Source organism: Python bivittatus, unplaced genomic scaffold, assembly GCF_059951505.1.
Source record: "Python bivittatus isolate LINGU-HERP-01145 unplaced genomic scaffold, Pbiv_v1 ctg000080_np1212, whole genome shotgun sequence".
Lineage (NCBI taxonomy): Eukaryota > Metazoa > Chordata > Lepidosauria > Squamata > Pythonidae > Python > Python bivittatus.
The window spans coordinates 29728884-29751480 of record NW_028277035.1 but is presented as its reverse complement, the minus strand read 5'-3'; positions in this window follow the sequence as shown (position 1 = coordinate 29751480).

The following is a 22597-nucleotide window of genomic DNA, read 5'->3' as shown; positions in this document are numbered from 1 at the left end:
AGTCTTTGAATACATTAATTAGTTCATAATTTCCACTATGCAAAATCACATAAACCATATTATAATCAGAAAATCTTCAAACAGGATACATATGTATGTTGTGTTAAGTCCTAGTGTAGCTTATTGGTTCTGGCTTAGCATGGAATGTTGTAGTTTGTAACCCATAATTGATAGTGTAGTGTGATATACAAAGCAGGCTACTATGATGTGTTCTACAAACCACGATAGAACAACCCATGGTTTAACAGAATGTGTGACCCCCCCCCCCAACCACTTGTGGCATTCCAAGGTAATTTAACTTGGGGATTAAGTTTCACCTGAAGCATCCGCATTGCTATGTAAATGGATGTTCTTCCTTTCTTTCCTTCGGTTTTGTTAATATATTTTCTATTTCAGGAGACTTGGCTTTAAAGGAACCATCATAAATTAATCTTGACTCCCATTTTCAGAAACCTCTCCAAGCAAACTTTCTTTATCCAGGCTTCTTCTGTGCCTTGTTTCATTTTAAAGCAAATATATTGCTGAGTTGAAGAAACCTATCAGTCCTAAGCCATCCTATCTTTTATTTATCAGTGTCTTATCACATTTTCTAACTTTTTTTTTCAGTAGCCAACAACCTTCCACATTTTATCTGTGGTCATGATCCTGCCCTGCCCTGTTAGAATAACAAAGATCAATTTATTGAAGCTTTGACACAGCAGGGAGTTTTTTTATATCTAGGATTCTGGGATTAAGGATGAGGGAACTGATGATTGTATGTTTCTTCACATAGCTGTGAAGCACAATAGTAATGACATTTTTGCTTTGAAAAAAATCATCTGCACTCAAGTTTATCAAATCTATGTTGGAGATGTGGAGAAAATGAAGGGGCCTTTTATCATGCTTGGTGGATTTGTAAAAATGCTAGAAAATTTTGGTTTCAAATACACACAGTGATACAAGGAATTTTAAAGATTCTTTGTATCAAAGTTTAAAACCAGAACTTTTTTTGCTGGGACTAATGAATAGACAGTTAGAAAAGGATTATGGAAGATCATTTTTGTACATGGTAACTGCAGCAAGATTATTGGAGTCGCTTTGTAAAATGGGCAGCTATATAAATGTGATGTTTAAATAAATAAATAAAATTATATTCACAAAGATGGAAAGACTTGGAAATACCCACAATGGAGGAATGGTTGGTGAAGATGACACAATAGAAGAGAATACATGTAGCTCAGGGTGGAACTGTAGAGTCCTTGGTGCTCTCTGTGCACTGATGATGTTACCTCATCGGGCAATGAAACGTCTGCAAGCAAACATCCAAGCTCAGAGAGCACCAAGGACTCCACAGAAGATGACACAATTTGCAGAGATGGCAAAACTGACTTTTTTGATTATGGAAAAGACAGCAACTACATTCGCTAGTGACTAGAAATCCTTTATGGACTTTTTACTGAAAATGGAAAAAAATGAACTTGTGATTTATGGGTTTGACAATTAGGAAGGGTAGAATATGGAAAGAAGGGAGCCATGATATAACTACAGAGAGAGAAGATAAAATATAAATGCATTTATAACTGCTGTAAAGAAGATCGAAAGTTGCTTCTTTATATCTTCTTTTTTCTTTTTCTTTCTTTTCTTTTTTCTTTCTTACTTATTTACTTATCACTTTTCTTTTTCTTCTTTACATTTGTATTGTTTTTACTCTGTAAAGAAAATTCTTCAATAAAAATTCATTTAAAAAAAATCATCTGCACTCAGGAGCTAGCCTGAAACTAGAATGATGCAAGTGTTAGTATCCGTGTGAGAGAAATAAATCATTTAAAATGTGGCAACATAGTGTAAGTATATTGCATGTCCCCAGGCTGATAAAGATTCAGGACACGGTTATGTAAACAGCCCCTGCAAGCTTCTCCATTATCGGTGAAAAGACCCACCACCTCACCTGATCATAGGAAGGCTGTTAGAAAGAAAATCAAAAAGTCTTTTCCCTAATGTGCATGAGGATAAATTGGTTCTTAATGGGAAACAGTTCAGTGACTGAAATTCTTTTAACCCCAATCCTTTCGTATCATTCTTGCTTGGAAGGAAACTTTTAGGCTGAGGCAGCAGCCAAAGATGGCATTTGGCCTATCACTAAAAGGGGAGGGAGGGAATCATCCATTTTTGTGTTGCAGCAAACTTAACCTTTGATCTGGGCTAAAAGTGATTGTCAATGGGCAAAGGCACTGCCTCTTCAAGAAGTTTTATACCTGCCATGTGAATTTAAAGTAAAAATATCCTTGACATAATTCTGTTGACTTCTTGGATATTCCCACCTAGTTTTCTGGCCACCATATGGAAGTGGATTCCCACCATAGTCTTCTGGATGTTTTCTTGAGTTCCCAGTCTAGTTTACACCCTTGTAGTTCTCTGGAGCTCTCCCATCTAAATCCTACCCAGCCCTGATCCTACTTTGTCTCCCAAAGAAGGTTCATCAGATGCTGGCCACCAGAATCTAGCACCTGAAAAACAGCTGCATTTCCTGGCAGCAAGTGTAGACAACTCTCTCTCTCCAATCTTCAAAGGCTGAAGGGGTGAACAGTGCCATAATGACACTGTTTCAGTAAGATTTCCAGTTCACATTTTTCTCCTTGGGGGTTTTGTTCTTGTCCAACTTTTATATTGGTGTTCTGAAATTAAGTGGAGAGCTCCAGAGTCCAGTTCTCATATAAGTGAATGGGCAGTAATTGCCAATCTTTCACAGAAAGCCAATAAAATAAGCCATCATATATGGGTTTATTCAAGCTCCACTGACTTATGAGGGACAACATAAGGCTCATGAGATAAAAATACATGTGCTACAATATGAGCCTCTTCCTGTATTCTAACAGAGAGCACCTCTACCATTTTATGACCAGGAGTCACAATTTGAATCCTTCAAAATATGTTTCAGAACATGTTGCATGCAAAGCCACTTTGCTTCATTCACTCCCCCACACACACACACACATGCACAGAGACATGGCTGTATGTGCACATGTATGCAAAGGTAGCTTGGAGTAGCTTCTAAAGTAACAGTCCAAGCCTGGGAAAAGGTGTGACTGCTTTAATGCTTTTAAAAGAGGGGCCTCATACATGGTCCCACACATTCCAAAGAACCTATTTTGAAGGATATGTATAGCCCTAATAAGAATGACTAAGTGGGCACAGGAATAGCACCCAGGGGACTAAAAGAAATATCCAAATCCATTTGGGTTGCCTTTCGGGTGTTCTTGGGAAAAAAAGTGAATGCTGTTGAAGACCACTTAGGAGGAAAGCCCAAAAGAGCTGAAATAACTCCAAATGACTATTCTTTTTACAGTGGAGCTATGATAACTGTGATGAACTCTACCCAAAACCACCCACAAGGAACTTTAGATATCATGGTCACCCTAGGAAACAAAACAATGAGAAGAGCATTTCTGCAAAGATGTTTTGAAGACTTTTCCAGAGTGTTTCCAGAGGTGGAGGAGGAGGAGGAGGAAGAAGATATAATAGACACATTTAGTTGGTTAGATTTATATCCTATGTTTTCTCTAAAAGCAATGCTGAGGTATGTTGGGTTGAGAGAGCATGATTGATCCAATGGGTTTCCATAACTATTGATAGATAACATCGGTCTCCTTAAGTCATAGTCTAACACCTTCACCACTATACCAAATTGGCTCTCTATTTTTAGCTGATTTCACATCCCAATTTAGGAATGCATCATTCATTGACAACTTTTCGCTGAATGATTATCTGAAGTAGACAAGTGTCTCCCTTGATATTGTGACTGACTGAAAAAACTAATGTTAACACCCAAGATGCAAATCCTGGCTCTACAGTACATTTTAGAAAATTGTAAAGGGTTTCCATTTTACAGGATATGCAAGTTAGTAATACATAAGAGTTCTGCATGCCATGGAGAACTAGATTAGGCAGTAAATTAAGTAAACTGACAACCTGAAAGATATGGGGGACTATCAGGAGTAGGAATCTAGACTAGCCTCATCTCTGACCTGCAATATTAACAGTGGATTAGAATCCAGTGTTGTAAATATGACTGTGTACCTTCTCTTTGCATCCCAGCAAACATTTTTCCTATTTATGAATCTATCAGAATGGTATCTATGGTCCACCTTCCCTTAAGCTCTCAGAGCAGAGAGATATGGAGGTTTCATTATGTCATACCCCCATGTATGGAGTTATACATGATTTCACACACCCCCAACCTTTATGGTGAATAATGTGTAAGGGTTTTATTACTGTTGTTTACCAAAAAAAAAAAATGACACAGATTTACTAACACTGAACTGTGACTCACCTACTTGATTATGTTACGTTGGCCATGGCAGCACATTCTGGTACCTCCAAACCAGTTTGTGCCACACCGGAAGAGCTACTTTCCCTGGCATCTTGTTTCCAAAATTTGCCAATGCAGTAAAACAGCGCTGGAGAGTAATCATTTTATGCTGACTGCATGTTTGGATAGGGGACAAGAGTCAGTGATGTATTAGTCATATAATTAGAAACAGGAAAATACAGAAAGCAGCATTTTCTCCAAGTACATTAATCAGCCAGATGTTCCAGACCAGTCAAATTCTAGAGCAGTTTGTAACATATGAAAGCTGCCTGGCCAGCAGACTTTCTTATATGCTTTCTGCCACATCTTTATGATGTGCCTTTAACTACCATTGAAAAGGCCTGGGAAATTTGATGGTACCCCTAAAATTTCACGCTGTTTCACACAAGATATATTCCAGAACATTTCTTATTTACTTATTTAAATTCTGAAGGTATTCAATCAAAGAAGTCTTTTTTCCACAAGAGAACAAAAGGCAATATGCACAGGCTCATCAGACACTGGCTGTAACTATATTTGAGTATGGGTTAGCAAAACTGGGAGTTTTGCTAACCCTTAACTTCTTCATCTCGATTCTGTGCAAGTTCTTCACAAATAAATTCTCCTAATCTCCACAGGAGAAATTTTGAAGTGCCATTGAAACTGAACAGTTCTAGTGGTATGAGAACCAGCTCCTAGCCTGATAAATGGAGTAGCAGTTATGAAACAATGAGGAGATGCAGAACTTCCCACCTTTAGAAGAGGGTCAAGCCTCCTCTCCCCTTGGCAGCCTTCCTCCATGTCAGAGCGTGAGAAAACAGTTAAGAATGCTCCCCTCCCCCTCATTAACTATGCATAGAGACCTCATCTGAAAGTAAAGCACCTTCTGGAATGTTTGTATCCCTGGAGCTTTCTTCTTGATGCATCTAAGTACTCTGAAACTTTGGGCTTTGGTTCAACTGTTTCTGGTCTGGGTTGCTACCAGAGAAGACTGGCACCTGATCCTGAAATTATTGGAAGCTGTGTATTTACAGGATGCCATCTGACAAGACAATGAACCCAGAAGACCTTGTTATTTGCCGGCAATTGTGGTACTTTGAGTGCTCATCTAAAATGAGCAGGAGGTAAGCTGTTAGAACATTCAGAATGAACATTTTGGAAACAGCACTGGGAATCTGTAGTAGGACTGCAAAGGTGAGACTGCCACCATTGACCTTAGTACCAAAGACTGCCCTGAAGTATCAAACTAAGGTGGCCCGCACTCCACTTTCAGGATCAGGATGGGTGGTTTGTGCAAATGCACAGGTTGCACCTGAAGAACTAAAATTGCAGATCATTGTGATTATTGTGACTCACACTCATGGATGAGTAATCAGCTAACTTACCCAGAGGAGGGACAGGAGTTTATGAGAACACCAAGCACAGTGTTTTCAACTAAATATGCCTCCTGGCAAGGTCTCAGGTCCAACCAGTATTTCCTTACAATTGGAAGACTGTGATAAATGTGTAAAACAAGAGAGGAATCCAGTGTGTATGCAGACATAAAGGTCAGTGCCAGGATGGCATACAACTCCAATAAAGTTTGCCACTTCTTTTGTGAGTGCAAGGTTCCCATGCTGCCCAAGGCATCTGAAGTAAGCCACAATTTCATCAGAATGCTGAAATATGAATGGTGACATCATGACACAAGCTCCACCCTTGACATACTTGCTCGTGTCATCACAATGCACATTTAATCATTTATCTTCCTTCCCCCTCCCGTTGTAGATGCCTATACATGCTGCTGACAAAATATCTGTGAAGGCCATTAAAAAATTCACCCTCCTGCAGAAATGCCAAGTGGTGAGGTGAAAATTCAAATGTCCAATGCTCCATTTGCTCGTTATGCACACTGAGGAGTTCTGATCAAACAGTAGGATGAGAAAAGGGTTGCTACATCCAAAGGAGGAGGAAGACAATAGGTGATGCAGTCCACGTGATACTGTATGTGCTTTGCTATGTCCCCGAAGAAGAGTGATGGGTATTTGGCCCATTCTCAATCTTCGAGATATATGTGCTTTCCTCACATTTCTGCAATTCCCTGTGCTGCCTGCCATGTATCTATTCCCCCTCTTTTGAAACACATCTTGGTAAACACAGGGAGGGCATGCTACAGGTTCCTTCCTTTAAGTCTTGTCATCTTATGGGACCTAGGAAGTGTGCCTTTTCTGTGGTTGCCCCTGCTCTCTGGGACAATCTCTCCCATGACATATGACAGGCCCCAACTCTCCTTGCCTTCAGAAAAGCCCTTAAGACCTGGCTCTTCCCCCAGACCTTCGGGGTCGGCTGAGTGAGCCTCCCACCTCTGAAGTTTGTTTTGTTCTGGGCTTGGTTGCCTTTTTATATTTTAGCTTTTAGCTTTTGTATTTATATATTGGTTGTTTGTGGTTAGTTTTTATTGTTCTTGTTGTGTGTTTATTTACACCACCCAGAGTCACACAAGTTGGGTGGCCTTATAAATCTTGAAATAAATAAATAAATAAACCTAATTTGCTTAGCCCAGTAAAAACTAATGTCAGCAAGGACTACCTACAAATAGGAAACAAAACAAAGTGAAACAGAAGAAGTCCAACAGCTCCTCTTTCCAAAGAACAGAGCTGCAACTCCTAGAGTGAAAGAAAGTTCTCTGAAGAGCCTGAAGAACCCAAGCTCCAGTCAGAAAAAAATGTTTTATTATGAATAAACAGAAGTAGACGTCAAGCCATTATCCTTCCCCTCAAAACTGTGTCTTATCTAGAATCATGGAAACAGAAAGTCACGTGCTTATCTATGCTTTAAACTGCCAGACATTCTTCACTTGCATTAGTTCCATTATCCTTAGAATGGAAGAATCCCAATCAGTTATATAAGTCAGTATTTTTATCTCCATTAAACAGAGGGGGGAGGACTGAACTGGAAGGTTAGAAATGGTTTCCAAAGCTTATTATATAATCAGCAGACCTGCAGCTATGTGTGGGACTGGAATATTATTAGAAGGAGTATCCCTGATTCTTCATCCTTTTAAAAATCAGGTTAGGGGCCACATGTACATATTACAGAAAAAATACAATTCTGTTCTGCCCGGGCAAACTGACTATCGCTTGGGAATCTGACTCTCCATGGCGTATATACTGTATCAGATGATAATATATTTGGCAGGATTCAGCTCCCTCTTTGTAAATGGGTATGGCCAGGTATTAGAATTTCAAAGGAAGATTCACATAAAAATTCAGGTCATGTCTGTACCTGGTGGTGCTGTTTTTAGTTTTCGCATCTGCATTATTTTATGCTGAGTTGGCACATCTATTGGTTTTATGGGGGCTGTTTGTCCTTGTGAATTTGTTACGGTACATTATGCTATTGTTATGCTTTAAATTATTCTAACTTGTAAAGTTCCTATAGAAATTTATGTTGTAAGGTATTTAAATAAATAAACGCTTCTATGTAATCTTTATATTTTCAAGTCTGGAACTGTGTTGCATTGCGTTTTATCAATGAAATTATAAACAGCCAAGTTAAACCATGGGTCTCAAGACACTTAACTAGCCATGGTTATTTGAAAAGATTGTCAGGAGAGAGATTGTTGAGAACGGGCTAAGTGTTCCATCCACACCCATTTTAATGATAGCAAGTTCGGCCCTACCATTAGGCAGAATGTTCTAGCTGCCTCAGGAGCAAGTGTTACACTACTGAGAGGATGACTCACTTAAACAAATTTTTTGTTTTAGCAACTTCTGTGTGTTGAATTGGGGGATGACTGGCATCTCAGGAAGCAAATTATCTTTAGCTGGTCCAAACAGATGCCTCTAAAAGACCTCAGGAAGGATATGACGACAGAGTCTTACCTGTGTCCCCGCCCACTCATCTATTACACACACACACACACACACACACACATATATATAATTTTTATTAAAGCTTTTAAACAGAAAGATAAAAACTAACACAAACTAATATAAAGTAAGGAAGAAAAGGGAAAAAGAAAGAAATCAAAGAAAAAGCAAAAAGTGCAAGAAAAGAAAAAGAAGTTGAGAAAAAATAGAAAAGATAGGAAAAAAGTTATAAAGAAGTGGCTTCCGATATTCTTCATAGCAATTATAAGTACAAATATATTATAACCTCTCTTTCTGATGTTATATCATATTACTCTTGTTTTTATAATCTATCCTGTCTAATCATCAAAAACATAAATCACGTTCATTTTTTTTTCATTTTTATGCAGAATAAGAGGCTTCCAGTCACCAATAAATGTAGACAGTGTCTTTTCTGTAATCAAAGAAGTCAATTTATCCATGTCAGCAAAATCTATCAACTTCACCAATCATTCCTCCATAATGGGTAGTGTCAAATCTTTCCATCTCTGTGCATATAATCTTGCCGCAGTAATCCTATATTGAAATAATCTTCCATGGCTTTTTCCTAACTGTTTGTCCATTAATTCTAAAATGAAATGTTCTGGCTTCAACTGAATATTGACCTTTAAAATCCTCTGTATCAAAGTATGTATTTGAATCCAATTTTTTTTTTTTTACTTTTTTACATGTCCACCAAGCATGATAAAATGTCCCTTCATGCTGTTCGCATTTCCAACATACATTTGAAGTGCCTTTATACATTCTAGACAATTTCTCTGGCATCATGTACTAACAATACATCATTTTATAAAAATTATCTTTGAGATCATAATACAATGTAAATTTCAACCCTTTTAACCACATATTTTCCCACTGAGCCATCTTTATGTTATAACCAAACTTCTTAGCTCGTTTTATCATACATTCTTTAACTGGTTCTTTCTCTGTTTTAAATTTCAACAAAAGTTTGTACATTTTAGCAATTACATGTTCATCATCAGTACACAATTGTATTTCAGATTCTGACTTACTTTGCTCCATACCATAAGTCTTTATCCATTTTAAATCTTTCAAGTAACTGTAAATAGGAAAATCATTGACAACTATATCTTTCTGCTATTAATTGTTCTCTTGATTTGATCTTAAATTCCCCTTGATGATTTTCCAATAAGTCCTGGTATATCAATCATTTATCTTTATCTGCCATTTCTCTTCTATAATATGCTTCTTGAGCTGAGATCCATGAAGGTGCTTTCGGGCTACTTAAATATATTACCTTTGAGTAAGTACCCTTCAATTACCTATAATGACTGGCAGCTTTGGATAGACCTAGCCTCCATGAATTCATTTAGTCCTTTCTAAGCTTCTAAGCTGGTGTCCCCAGTGGAAGCTCCACAATCCTAGTATCCCTTTCTGAGAGAAAGAATCTATAGAATGAAACCTACACTCCACCTTCCCTGAAGTTTTTAGAACATAGAGATACGAATATTACTTTATGTCATACCCCCATGTATGGGGTCATATGTGACTTCTGCCACTACCACCACTGGTAGTGGGGAGTTCTCTATTTTTACACAATCCTGTGAGAAAGACAACAAAATTCCCAAGCATTATTCTGCAAAGTTTTTAGGCCCCATCATAAACAGATATCAGTAATCAAAGTTATTATCTTACATTTTATATATTGCTACTGGCTATCTGAAGTTGGATCTTTCTTGGAACAGTACCAGATAGCTAGCGTGAGCCCTTGGTGCCCACTGCCTGACAGCTGCCTCACTCTACCTAAGGCTAGCCCTGCACATGAAAACATACTCTGTTGATCTGTTATTCTGTACAGGATGTTAGCCTTCAACAATTTACTGACAGATATTTTTTCTTACCATCAATAGAGCCATGCATGGTATCCCCCAGCCCCCTGGCCCTTCAGATGAAAAGTTGATTTACACGACTCCAAATTAACTCAGGGCGTGTGACTAATTTGAGACATCCTATTCCATTACCAAAATGGTAACTAGAATATTCTTATCTTACACAACCACACCAAGTTTATAGCAAGGACAGCATTTAAAAAGAAAAACTAATAATTTTTCCTTCTTATCTTGGGCTTTTGTCATTTCCAGAACATTTGGGATGAGAGCAGGATTGCTAACCCTCAGTGTTAATATTAACTCATCTCTTCCCTTTAGTAGCTTGTATTCAAATGTTACATACATATATATTTGCTCGCTAGCACAAAAGTTCTAAATCAAAGAGAACGCGGTTCACATTGTAACATTTCCTCATCCATTAAGTACAGCAGATGGTTCTCAAAAGCTCAGGGGGGGTTGTGTGTGTGCATGTGCTTTCAGATAAAGAGCCTGGTTACTTCCATATCATAACATTTTTCTTTTTAAAAAGGTTGGCTTCCTTTCTTTAAAAAGAAACATAATATTTAGATAATAAATACTGCAGATTCAAAGCTCAGCAAAACTGGAACAAAATGAATACAACAGCATTCTTATTTCTGTTAAAAAAAATCATTCTGCAAATAACTTTTGGCATAGAATTAATTGATAATACAGATCGTTGCATTAACAAAAACCAGATCTTAATCATCTGCACCCAAGTTCACTTCACTGTGAACACAATATGTTAGCTTTCTGATATACCTGTAGAAGGGGGTTCCAACGCTCACTTACCATCAACTGAATGCAACATGTAAATATCAGAGTCCAGAGGCCCAAAATCTTTTGATTTGGCCAATTTTCTCTCTTGGTCCACGTACATGTGACCTTGACATATTCCTTAAGACCCACATATAGTCCCCAATTCCCAAATGTTTGTGCCTCCTTGCTGAATATGGATTGAGCCTACAGCCCTTCTGCTTCTGGCTAATAACACCAGCTTTTCATTTAGGGCTATTCAAATATTTATTAAAATAACTTTTAAAAAAACCCTAAAAACAGTTCAGATGAGTCCAAAAGTTTGACCCGCCTTTTGATTCTTCCAGTGTGAGCATCAAACAAAGGTTAGCATCTGATTGGTTCATCTTACTGCCCTTCCACCCCAAGCTGGGGAAAATAGTTTAAATGGTATTATGGTTGTTTAGCTGTTTTGTGTTTGTTTGTTTTTTTTGCTTGATTTATACAGGTTTTATTATATGGTGTTAGTTCATTGTTCTTAGCTGCCTAGAGTTCATAGGTAAGAAAGCAGCTGAATAAATTTTCTAAAATAAATAAATAAACAAAAACCTTGCACAGATGCACCTTTAACCTTTGTGGCTTTGCAGAATCAACCAGCATGTGCCTGCTGTAGTTTTATAGTGTGGGAACACTCTGGATTCCAAACTTTGCCCCTTTCCCAGTCAGGGGCAAAATAGTGCCTTTGACCATCTTTTTGTTTCCTTTTGGTGGCCAAAGGTTCAGCACTTAAAAACAGAATCATCCTCTTTTATACACTGCCAGTGTTCTTCAAGGTTATATGAAACTTCTGTTGTAGCCTTCAAGGCCTAATTTTAAAATATCTTGTTGGCCTGCAGGTCTGTGAAAACGTTTTCTAAAATAAGTGAAATGAGCACCAAACTTGGGTGGGTGTTTGCTGACCCTGGCTACCTTTCTATATAACTAGCACCAGCATGAAGCTCTGAAAACATTCAATGGCAAAGTGATGCAAAAGGTTGTACAACCTGAAAAAGGGAAATATCATTTTACAGAACTGTACACTGAACTTTTCAAATTACAGTCTTAATTCATCTAAACTAAAATGTTTAGTAAATGTTGATTAATTGCCTGCATTTTGTTCTTTTTAGGTAAAAGGCCCTGTGCGCTCTTCTATTAAATACACAATAATTATCCCATTCTGCTTCTCTGACCGTTTTTATTCCTAGATTGGGATTCCAAGAAGATCATCAGCAGAACTTAATTTTTTTAAAAAATTGGCCAGTTCATGGCATGGACTAGAGAAAATTGAGAAACTCAGACTTTAAGTGTCTAGCATTGCCTCAGCTCATCAGGATGTGTGTCACTAATCAATCTCACTGGGTACTTGTTTAAGGCTTAATAGCAGAAAGACCACTTCTAATTCCATGCACTCTGATTCTATTTCATTTCTTCCATACAGCCATAGCTTTATTCTTCCCTGAGTTTGTGACCCATATGAAGAGCAATGAAAAAAACTAGTTCCACCAATTTTGCCTTATCCCTCTGTGCTAGTACAGCTTGGGACTGGAGCAGAATGGCAAATGAATGGACATAGTAGCAGTGGCCAGCAGGATATGGAGCCACTCAGACATAATATACCATCCTTCCCAAAAGTGAAAGTGGCACTGCCTTGCATAGGGCATGGGGCAATTCAGTCCCACAGTACATTTTGTAAGATTCATCCCTTAAGAAGCCAGAACAGTCTTACTGAATCAGACTGGAAGCCTCATTAGTGCCACATTTTGTATCAACAGCACTTAAACACTTGGCTATGGAAAGCCCATTAGCCCTCCTGGTCTGGATTCCCCAGCAGCTGGTTTGCAGAGGTGTATTGCTTCTGACACTAAAGGTAATATTATTTAGCCACCATGACTAGTAGTCTTATCCATATGTAACTCCCCATCCAGGGAGTTGAATCAATCACACAGGAGATGAACTGAAATTTTCTTAAGAGACAAAGGGAGAGAGAAAAGATATACCCCCCCCCCTTTTCACTTTGTATTAAAATGCAGACACTTGATGTAGAAGGAGATAATTATAGAGCTGTCCAAATCACAGTAATACAGCAACTTGCAAATTAGTTAAGAAAGAAAAAAACCCAAAAGAAAATGCAATATTCTGATCTGCTACAAATGAAGAACCTTTGGCCCCAGATCTCTGCAGAGATTGGGGAGGTCAGCAAATGATCCTAAAGTAAAAATTATATCTACAAGAACTTAGCCTGAAATCACAATGAAGTCAGAAATTAAATACTGTATTCAATTCCACAACTTTTAAAAAGACATGTTTTTAAAAAGGAGACTTAGCACAAGACAGAAAACAGAATTTTTTTTTAAAAAAGTGCAAATTGCTGGCTACTTGTACCTATTTCTACAGAAGTAACAGGCTTCCTGAAGCAAATGGTCCTCTGCTTCAATTCCTTGGCTTTCTTATACTCACAGCCTGCTGGGGGAAATGAATGCTTTCCTTCATGGACTTCTCTCTCTGTCCTTACTAACAGAGAAAAGCCCTTTTTCTATATCCAGCAAAGAGAAGGACTGGAGTACTTGGACTCTGGATCCATGTACATGACAAAGAGTCATCCCTCAGTCTTGGGGATGGGGACTATGAATCTGAGTCTTTTGTCTTTTCTGAATTTCCCACCACTCATTGGATGACATACACACACACACATGAAGATCTTATTATAATGACCATTTTTATAAACCTGAAATTCCTCTGAGATATTTGTGTGTAGACACACATACTCAAAAGTCTGAAGCATAATTTTTTGAAAGTTGCTCCAGCCAATCATCATTTTATGCGCTGTTTTCTGTGCCTTCTCCATCTTTATGACCCATCTCAATTTATGTGAACAAACATGGCAAAGGTGACTGTATTTGCAAGACCATTGCCTACAGGAGAGATCTTGTAAGGCTTCTTCCATAAGATCTGGTGGTACCCCAATGTGCTCAGAGTCATCATTTCCTCCCAAGGTGCATCCTGGCCAATTCATTTAATTAACAGGTGCAAAGAACCATAGGGCCATGCCTCCTGCTTGCCCTAAAATGATACTTCATGACATTACAATAACCACAAGACTGGCCATTTTTGCTTTGCATAAAATGTGCCTGTGTTAGTTTACATATAGAAATGCAAATTTTAAAGTAATTAGTGTAGTTCATATTGAAATACAGTATGCCTCCCACAGAGGGAAAGACTGCCCTTCATATTTCTTCAGATGGCAGCCCAAAGGCTAATTCCTGCCTGGCAATTTTCAGCCTCATGTACTCCATTCTGACAGCATTTTCTCTTTAAAGCGGCTGATCAGCCTGTCAAATGATGGATGCCTTCGAATAGAAGTATATGCAAACCAGGCAAGATGGGGAGAGAAGTTGCAGGAAGTACAATATGATGGTGGAATCAATGTAAGGCCAACAGACCTGGACGACAAGGTCTATTAGATGGCCACAAAGGAATGCAGGATTCTCAGCCTTTGTGGCCATCTAATGATTGTCTAGATCGGTGTTTCTCAACCCTGGCAACTTTAAGATGTGTAGACTTCAAATCCCAGAATTCCCCAGCCATCTTAAAATTGCCAAAGTTGATAAACAGTGGTTTAGATGCTTGCAGCCCAAATCTAGTAGCTTTAAGATGGACCTAAATTTCAAAAAGAGTACTGGGTTCAGGTTGCATTTAAGACAGTATTTCTGAAAGTGAGGGGCACAACTTCAAAACTCATCTAATTCCACAACACCCCTGTAATAAATAAATCAGAGTAATTTTGCATAGGGGTTGTTGGTTTTTTTTGGTACCAATTGTCATTCAATTGGAGAAAGAATTTGTGCCAGGACTTTCAGATTAGAAGCAAATTTCAGAATACAGGAGAGTCTGGTGCTTTTGCACTTAGATAGATATAAGGTTGCCAAGGACTATGTGTGAATGAATGTCTTCCAATCTCTAATAAAGTCTTCATCTTTCTACAGCCTCCCTGGCTTCCCTTAGACCAGGAGGGGAGACTTGAAGAAACTTTATCTATACAGTTCCTGTGGTAATTGGGGATACCACAAGAATTCATGCTGATCATCCCCAAAGCTGGTTAGAATGATTCCAGGAGTACAGGAATATTGATGCAGTATTGTTTACAACAAGAATATGGGTGGTAAGTACATTTGTAATGTTAATAGGATACCATAGGCACTTCCACAGAATAGCTGTCATGAGGAGCATGTAAGTCACATAACAGGAAGATTGCTCTCCATCAGACATGCTGGCCCCATCAAGGTACTCTTTACTGTAGTCTTTAAAAAAAAGAAAAAACATACAAATAGGCAAACTTCCAAACACAGCACAGGACTATAATTACTCAGCCATTTTTATTTTCTAGGACATTTCTGAGGTATATGTAGGACCCAAAGCAATTCTTGTAAAATTGCTGGAGGCTGGCACTTCGTTTTTGAGCATGACAATTTTCTTGTAAATTTTTAAAGCCAGGATAATATTAATTTTAAACTAAAGTTTGCAGGGACATTGGTACCCATTGGCACCAAACTGGTTGTCTCTGACTGACAATGATGCTACAGAATTTCAAGGAGAGATTTTTTCTATCCTACGCATTTTGAACCTTTTATCAGCGAATCCAGAGATATAAAAATGGATGGGCTGAATGGATTGCTACTTAAGTAGTGGATGGCCTCACTTGCTGGTGTTATGATGGCGTGGCAAAGATGGCATGATCTTGAATGTAAAAAATCTGCATTTGGATGCAAACTATAAATTACATAATAGTGCAAGCTAAAATGAAACAGTTGGCTGTAAGTCCCCTTCCCTTTCTTGGTTTTGCCCTGGCCATATACTTGCTTTGGTTTAATCTCTTGAACAGTGTGCTGCCTTTCAGTGCAGGTGTGTCCATATCTAACTTTGGTACCCTTGAGATATGCCAGATTGCAACACCAATGTGAACTAGGAATTATGGGAAATATAGCCCAAAGCATCTGGAAAGCATCAGTTTTGGTGCCTCAGAACATTGCAAGAACCGTCTGACACTGTATTCCCTGTCCTCTTCCCTGCAGAAACATCCACAGTCCTTGCTTTAAGAGGAAAATTAAAGGCACTGCTTTGGTGGATTAAAGGAGGCAATTAAATTCTGGCCAAAGTTCTAATTATGTGGATTAACTTTTGTGAGGCTGTTTATAGTGGGGGTGGGGAGGATTGGGGGAGAGGCCCTACTTCTTGCAGAATTCAAGTAGAACAATCCTTACAAAGGTCTCCTGCAATCTGATTGTTATGACCTTGGCCCCTCTCTTTTCTTTATATACTTTATGCTCTTCAAAGCAAAAGCAGCTTTGTCACAAGCGTGCTTCAGAAATAAAGCCAGAGAAGCACTTCTGACATTGGGTGAGCACCAGCATGGCACTTCTCTGCTGTTCATTGCAGTAACCCAACTTTGTTCAGGCTTCCACACAGAACTGGAGAAAAAGAGGCAGCTGCTTTAAGAGCTGCATCAACTTTGGGTGTGGATTCCTGAAAGGAGTACGGCTGCTCTTTTCCTTTCAGGCTCAAGCAGAAGCTTGAAAAATATTGGGCAACTTTAACAAACTGAGCCAAGAGGTACGGTGCTCACGTGAGTCCGAAGCACTTCTCTCACATCCTCTTTGAAGCACCCTCAGGTCTAACACTGAGTGAACATAATGCTGACATCAGTAGAAAAGACTAGCTGGGGAAAAAAGACATTATGATGAGGAAAATAGAGCACATTCTGCTATTATATTTGCTGTTGAGCTTCCTAGTGTGTTCCAAATGTTCCAATATTCCAACCATAACATACATGGGTATTTGTGTCATACTGGGCAGCTCGTCCATTCTGTATGAGGAAGTCAGAAGACAATCTGATTGTGTTGTTCTCAACAAATAACATTTCACAGTTCAATGAACTCCCCTAAAGGGGAGTGTTGACAACACTTTGAGTAAATAAAACTTCACTTTGGGGATGTATTTTACCCCATGCTGTTTGCTCTATCAGAATAAGGATGTTTCTAAATAGAGAACATTTCACCCTTATTTTATATTCTGTAAAAGTGATGATGAGTTTTCCTCTCAGGGAAGCATCCGTTGCACGCTGAAGAAATGCTATTGAAGCTTTTGAAGACAAAGAGGAAGAAATAGAGCAGAGATGAATGGACACCTAAGAGTTGTGAAGTCAAATTGTGCTAACCATCTGCAGTCATTCCCTGGGGTGGGAGGAGGTGACAAAACACGTGTTGCGACATTGCAATGCAAATCCCATCCCTTAGATAGAGGCATGTGGTGTCACAGAGCAAATACGAAAGGGTGGTGCTTACATCATAATGGCACAATATCATTTTGCCTCTCTGGTGATTAGGAACAGACTCCTTCCTAACCGACATCTAGTTCATGCTTCTTGTTATAAGGAAAAGGGTACTGAGTCAACCTCTTATCACTTCTCATGTATTTTGCACCTGGCTTTGCAAGTTTTAGTTTTCACTCAATCCCACTATTATTTTAATTGTTCTGATTGTTTGTGTCACTGGTTGCTATTCTTGGCTTAAGCATTAGAATGCTACTTTTAAACATTTTCATGCATTGATTGTACACTGCCCTGGGAAACAAATGCTCTTATTGCACAAACATCTCTTCTCCTGCCTGATAGATAAACTGTGACGCTTTGCAAAAGGTTCTTCTTCTTCTTTCACAAGAATTCCATTTCGTTGTCTGAAATTTGTCAGGGTTTAACTCCATACAAGAAATAACTATGTGGGTAAATGATCTCTAACAACAATATTACAACCAATTTCCAGACAGTGTTTTTTAAAAAGACATAAAGTGAGCTTCAGAAGAATCTATTTTTCCTGCAAATTTCATCTGATTCTTTTGAAAAATAAATTGATTGGAGACTTTTTTTCCAGACTAGTCACTGGGTAGCTTAGCTCTGACTATGCACTCTTCCCTGAAGGAAATCCCAAACAGAATCTTGGATCAGAGATAAAGTGGCCTGATTTCCAAAGCACCAGAATGGATCCCAAACCACCCAATCAGTTCCCACCCATACTTCATCTGATTTTTATTTCAGTCATTTTTTAAATATAATTCTTTGTGGGATTGCTTTTTTCCCCACATCTGTAACTTTGTGCATTTTATTTATACTTTATTGTAGCTCTGATTAAACCCCATTTCTGTTGTTTAAAATGATTTACATGGCCTAGTGTAGCTTTGCCCAGCCAGGTGTCCTGTACAAAACCAATACATCTAGAGCAGGGGTTCCTAAACTTTAGTGCAGTGTTTCTCAACCTTGACAGCTTGAACATGTGTGGACTTCAACTGCCAGAATTCCCCAGCCAGCATGAACATCCAACTCTAAAAATCCAATTCTGGGAGTTGAAGTCCACACATCTTCAAGTTGCCAAGATTGAGAAACTCTGCTTTAGTGTAATCTTAATGTACATACCTCCCCTAAAGATCCAAAAATCCAACACAAATGAACAATGAAAGCAATACAATGAAACTGTGGGAAAGGTGGATTTATTGTAACAATGTACAACTAGAAGGTTCTTCACACCTCCCCTGGATCCTGTCTACACTTCCCCAAGGGAGATACCTGACCTAGAGGAAGGCTGACTTGGAGAACAGACAGACAGATATACAGTACGCTAGTGGTCCTAGTACACTATCATTCACCGATAGCCCTGCATAGGTTGGAGGTGCAATGCAAGATATATTTGGGATAGAGTTTTGGAGTAAAAAGAATATGTCGTGCTGTTTGCTGGCATTGTATCACAATTACGAGTAGGAGAAGGAGAAGGAGAAGGAGAAGGAGAAGGAGAAGGAGAAGGAGAAGGAGAAGGAGAAGGAGAAGGAGAAGGAGAAGGAGAAGGAGAAGGAGAAGGAGAAGGAGAATCCAAAGTATTCTGAATCTAGTGTTTTTCCCAGTGCCATTCGTTAGTGATATTAAATTTGTATTGCTTAATTTTTCTTGTATGTAACTTATTTGAGAAATATTTCACTTTTGCATGGTACAGTCAAGAGTAGTCAATGGCAACAATAAATGTGCTTAATGTGTTCACATCCCACATCCCCTACAGGCTCAAGGCTGGGTGACTTGTAGTTCGTTTGTTTTTTTACCACTGGGAGTAAACCACCCTGTCTTTCATATATACATGAGAAATTGAGAATAGGATCATGCTTTCACACTGTCTTCAGTAGGTATTGCTGTAGGTTTTGCAATAAGATCACATGAATTGTAAATACTCAAGTAGCATAATTACAACCTATTTACAATTTGTGAAAATAATCACAGTGAAGGATGCTTTTCATTTAGTCTAGTGGTTAAGGCTCCAGGCTAGACAGCAGGAGACTGTGATTCCTAGTCCTGTCTTAGTCATGAAAGCTGGCTGGATGACTTTGGGCCAGTCCCTCTCAGCCCAACACACCTCACAGGGTGCGGGGAAAATAGGAGGAGGAAGGAGTATTAGGTATGTTTGCTGCCTTTAGTTATTTATAGAAATAATAAAGGTGGGATAAAAAATATAAATAAATACATAAAATTCTATAATTACCTTTTAATGATAAAAATAGTTGAACATTGGTTTAAGAAAAAGGGTGGTTCTTTATCCCAAATATCTTTCTAAGCAAAACTTAGTTAAATGTAATGTCCTAAAATGAATTCACGTGGCATGGTAAGGCCATGGCATAATTAGTCCTAGAATGATGTTTAGTTCTGGCCCACTGCTTAAACTATGATTAAGCACAACACGCACTCATGGATTGCAGAAGATTTACTTAGCTTAACTATAGCTCCATGTGTCTGAACACAGAGCATGAGAGAGATAAGCAACACCCTTCTAGCCACTGGAGAGAGGTGGGAGGAAAGACAAATTGTAGAAAAAGATCACTCCAGTTACATATGCACATACATAAGTTACACACACATACATACGCACACACATATATGTACACAACAGAAAATGAGCCATCACCAAGATGACAGGAATACCAACAGCAAACTACAGCTATGATTTACCAAGTCATCTGGCGTGGTACATAAGGGTAGGTAGCTGGATTGTTGTCTTTTTTTTTTAATTCAAAAAACATTTCAGGACAGGTCCATGGAAATTGGAGCAGCAGCACATCAGATGGGATAGTTAACTCTTCCCTTCTTAATGCCTTCCCTCCCCCAACTGTATTTACTCGCACATCTCTGTCATTTGTCCCCACAGGGGTTTCAAGTGACATTTGAACTCCACAGAGCAAGGCAGCACTCACATTTGGACTGGGGGGAAATGGGCAAAGGAAAAAGCTTGTGCTTCTTCACTTTCAACAGCTGAATAAAGTCATTTTTAAAAAAGACACATGATGGTACCTTTACATGTTTGTTCTAAACATGAGATCTCATCAGCATTCTTCTCTTGTGCTCTTCCTCCCATCCCCTCTTTTTACCAAGCACTGCCTTCTTTTCTTTCTCTTTTGTGCCCAGACACATCCCATTCCTCTGAGATGTCATCTGGATGGTTTAAGTGAACCATTCCTGAACCATTTCTGATACCATCTGACAGCTGCAGTGGACAGTTTTTCTACCCTGTATCTATTCAGGGTGAGCTGAAGATATAAAACAAGCCCAAATGCCACAGTGAAACTTCCCGGCATCTGTCCGCAGTGCATCAAGGAAGGTGTATTGATCTCTCTGAATAGAGGGAGGGATATTTGTCAGTGCCTTGATAATAAAAATCTTGATAAGCAAAAGCTATAATCCAAACACACATTAATACAAATCTTACTGAAATCAAGATCAACTACACAATCAATTATTTAGATGGGAATAGTAAAGCAAATTTTACTTTTTTACAGTAAAAATAACATGCAGGATGGAACTTGTTTCTTTGCTCTCTTAAAATTATTTTATTCTGAAACTTACCCAAACTTCCTGTTTTATCTCCTTGTTATTAGGTTATCAGTCAGATGATCCCAAAATACATATATCTCTGACTGACCTCTATTATCACTCAGTGTATTTTTTTGTTTCATTGTTAGAACTATAAAGTGTTCCATCATTCTAAGTAGACTTGGAGGGGAGGAAACTGGTGGCCATTAAGCAGCTAAGCAGCCTCTGTCATTATGAAACAAAAAAACTACCTCACAATAACTGGAAATAAAGAAAAGCAATATTACAGCAGCCGAGTAGATCAATTTTCCAAAAACAATTACAGAATGTGACCCTGGAAATTTTAAGAGGGTTTCAGCGATCTTGCTCCAAATCTCTCCTGGCTGTTGTTGTGGCGGTGGTTTCTCTGTTTTGTATTTATTTTTTATTCTATTTGAAAACTCTTCTATTTGAAAACTCTATTTTGCTGCTATAAAGAAGGACAGTAATTCCCAATTGCCAGCAAGCATAGGACCCAAAGCCAAACAAGTTATTTTCACACATAAGACAAACAAATCTGAAAAGCCAGTTACCCTTCTGTGCAGATAAAAACAGAAGAGTAAGACACATAAATATCTTTCCGCCTCTCCATCTTTGTTATCTGATGACCTATCTTTGTTAGGTTCATCGCTTGCTTTTTTTCAGCAGCTCAAGGCAGTTTACTTGGGACTCTTGCTTCATTTGATCCTCACAACAAGAACCCTTTGAGATAGGTTGGGCTGAGAAGGAATGAGTGGACCAAGGTCATGGAGAGGCTAAGAGTAAATTTGAATCTGAGTCTCTCCAGCCACCACACTGGACCGTAGTGACCAGTTCACTTTGCCTAAAGATAGGGCTGGCTCTGAATAAGTGAGGCACTGAGGAAACTTGCAAGTCTTCTTTTCTTGTGCAATATGAATTATAGAAGGAGCAATACCTGCTACAGTCATGTTCAGGTTTCATTAACTTTACTAAGCAAACATTAAAAACGACTGCGTATCTTGCTTGATAGGTGCCCCCAGTTCAGTTCATAAAATGTGTGTAATTCACAAGTGGGCATGCTTTCTGTCTGCCCATTTGGCTCCCATATGCATTCTGATCAACTCCTGGCTTAACTAAATGCAAGTAATATGCTCTTATTTGCCATAATAGCCTGATGAGGTTCAACTACTGTGTCCCATTGCATTTTTAGAACACGATGTTCCCTGATCCTTGAAGAAGGCCACTGCTCTTTCATAAGTGTCTCTGCTTAAAGTTACATGCATGGCGTCCCCTTTCTGCCATAGCAGGTGGAAGAGCAAAACATTTACGTTGTGTTTTATTGCTATAGTTGACTCACCTCATTAGCTTTGAATACCTGGAGCCCATTATCTCTTTTTAAAAATCAATTATTAAGAAAAATGACTTTCAAGTCAGGCACCGATACAATCGCTCTTTAGAACCAAACAAGAAGGGCATTTTGTGTCGTAGGATGCATTGGGGAAGGCTATCAGTGCTAATGGCTTGAAAGGACATTAGAAAATTCATGGCTGTTGGTGGTTAAGGTGTTGGATTAGGATCAGGGAAACCTGACTTCTATTCCTGCCTTAGACATAAAAACCAGCTGGGTAACCTTGGGTCAGTCACTCCCTCTTGGGCCTAGGAAGAAGGCAGTGGTAAACCACTTCCAAAAATATCACCTAGAAACCTACAAGGTCTTGTTCAAGTAGTTGCCAGGAATCAAGCCTGACTTAAAAGCAAAAAATTAAAACATGGCTGCTTGTTATTATGATTACATGGAGTTTCCACAGTGAAAGTCAGTCTTTCTCTCAGTATCATTACTGAGGAA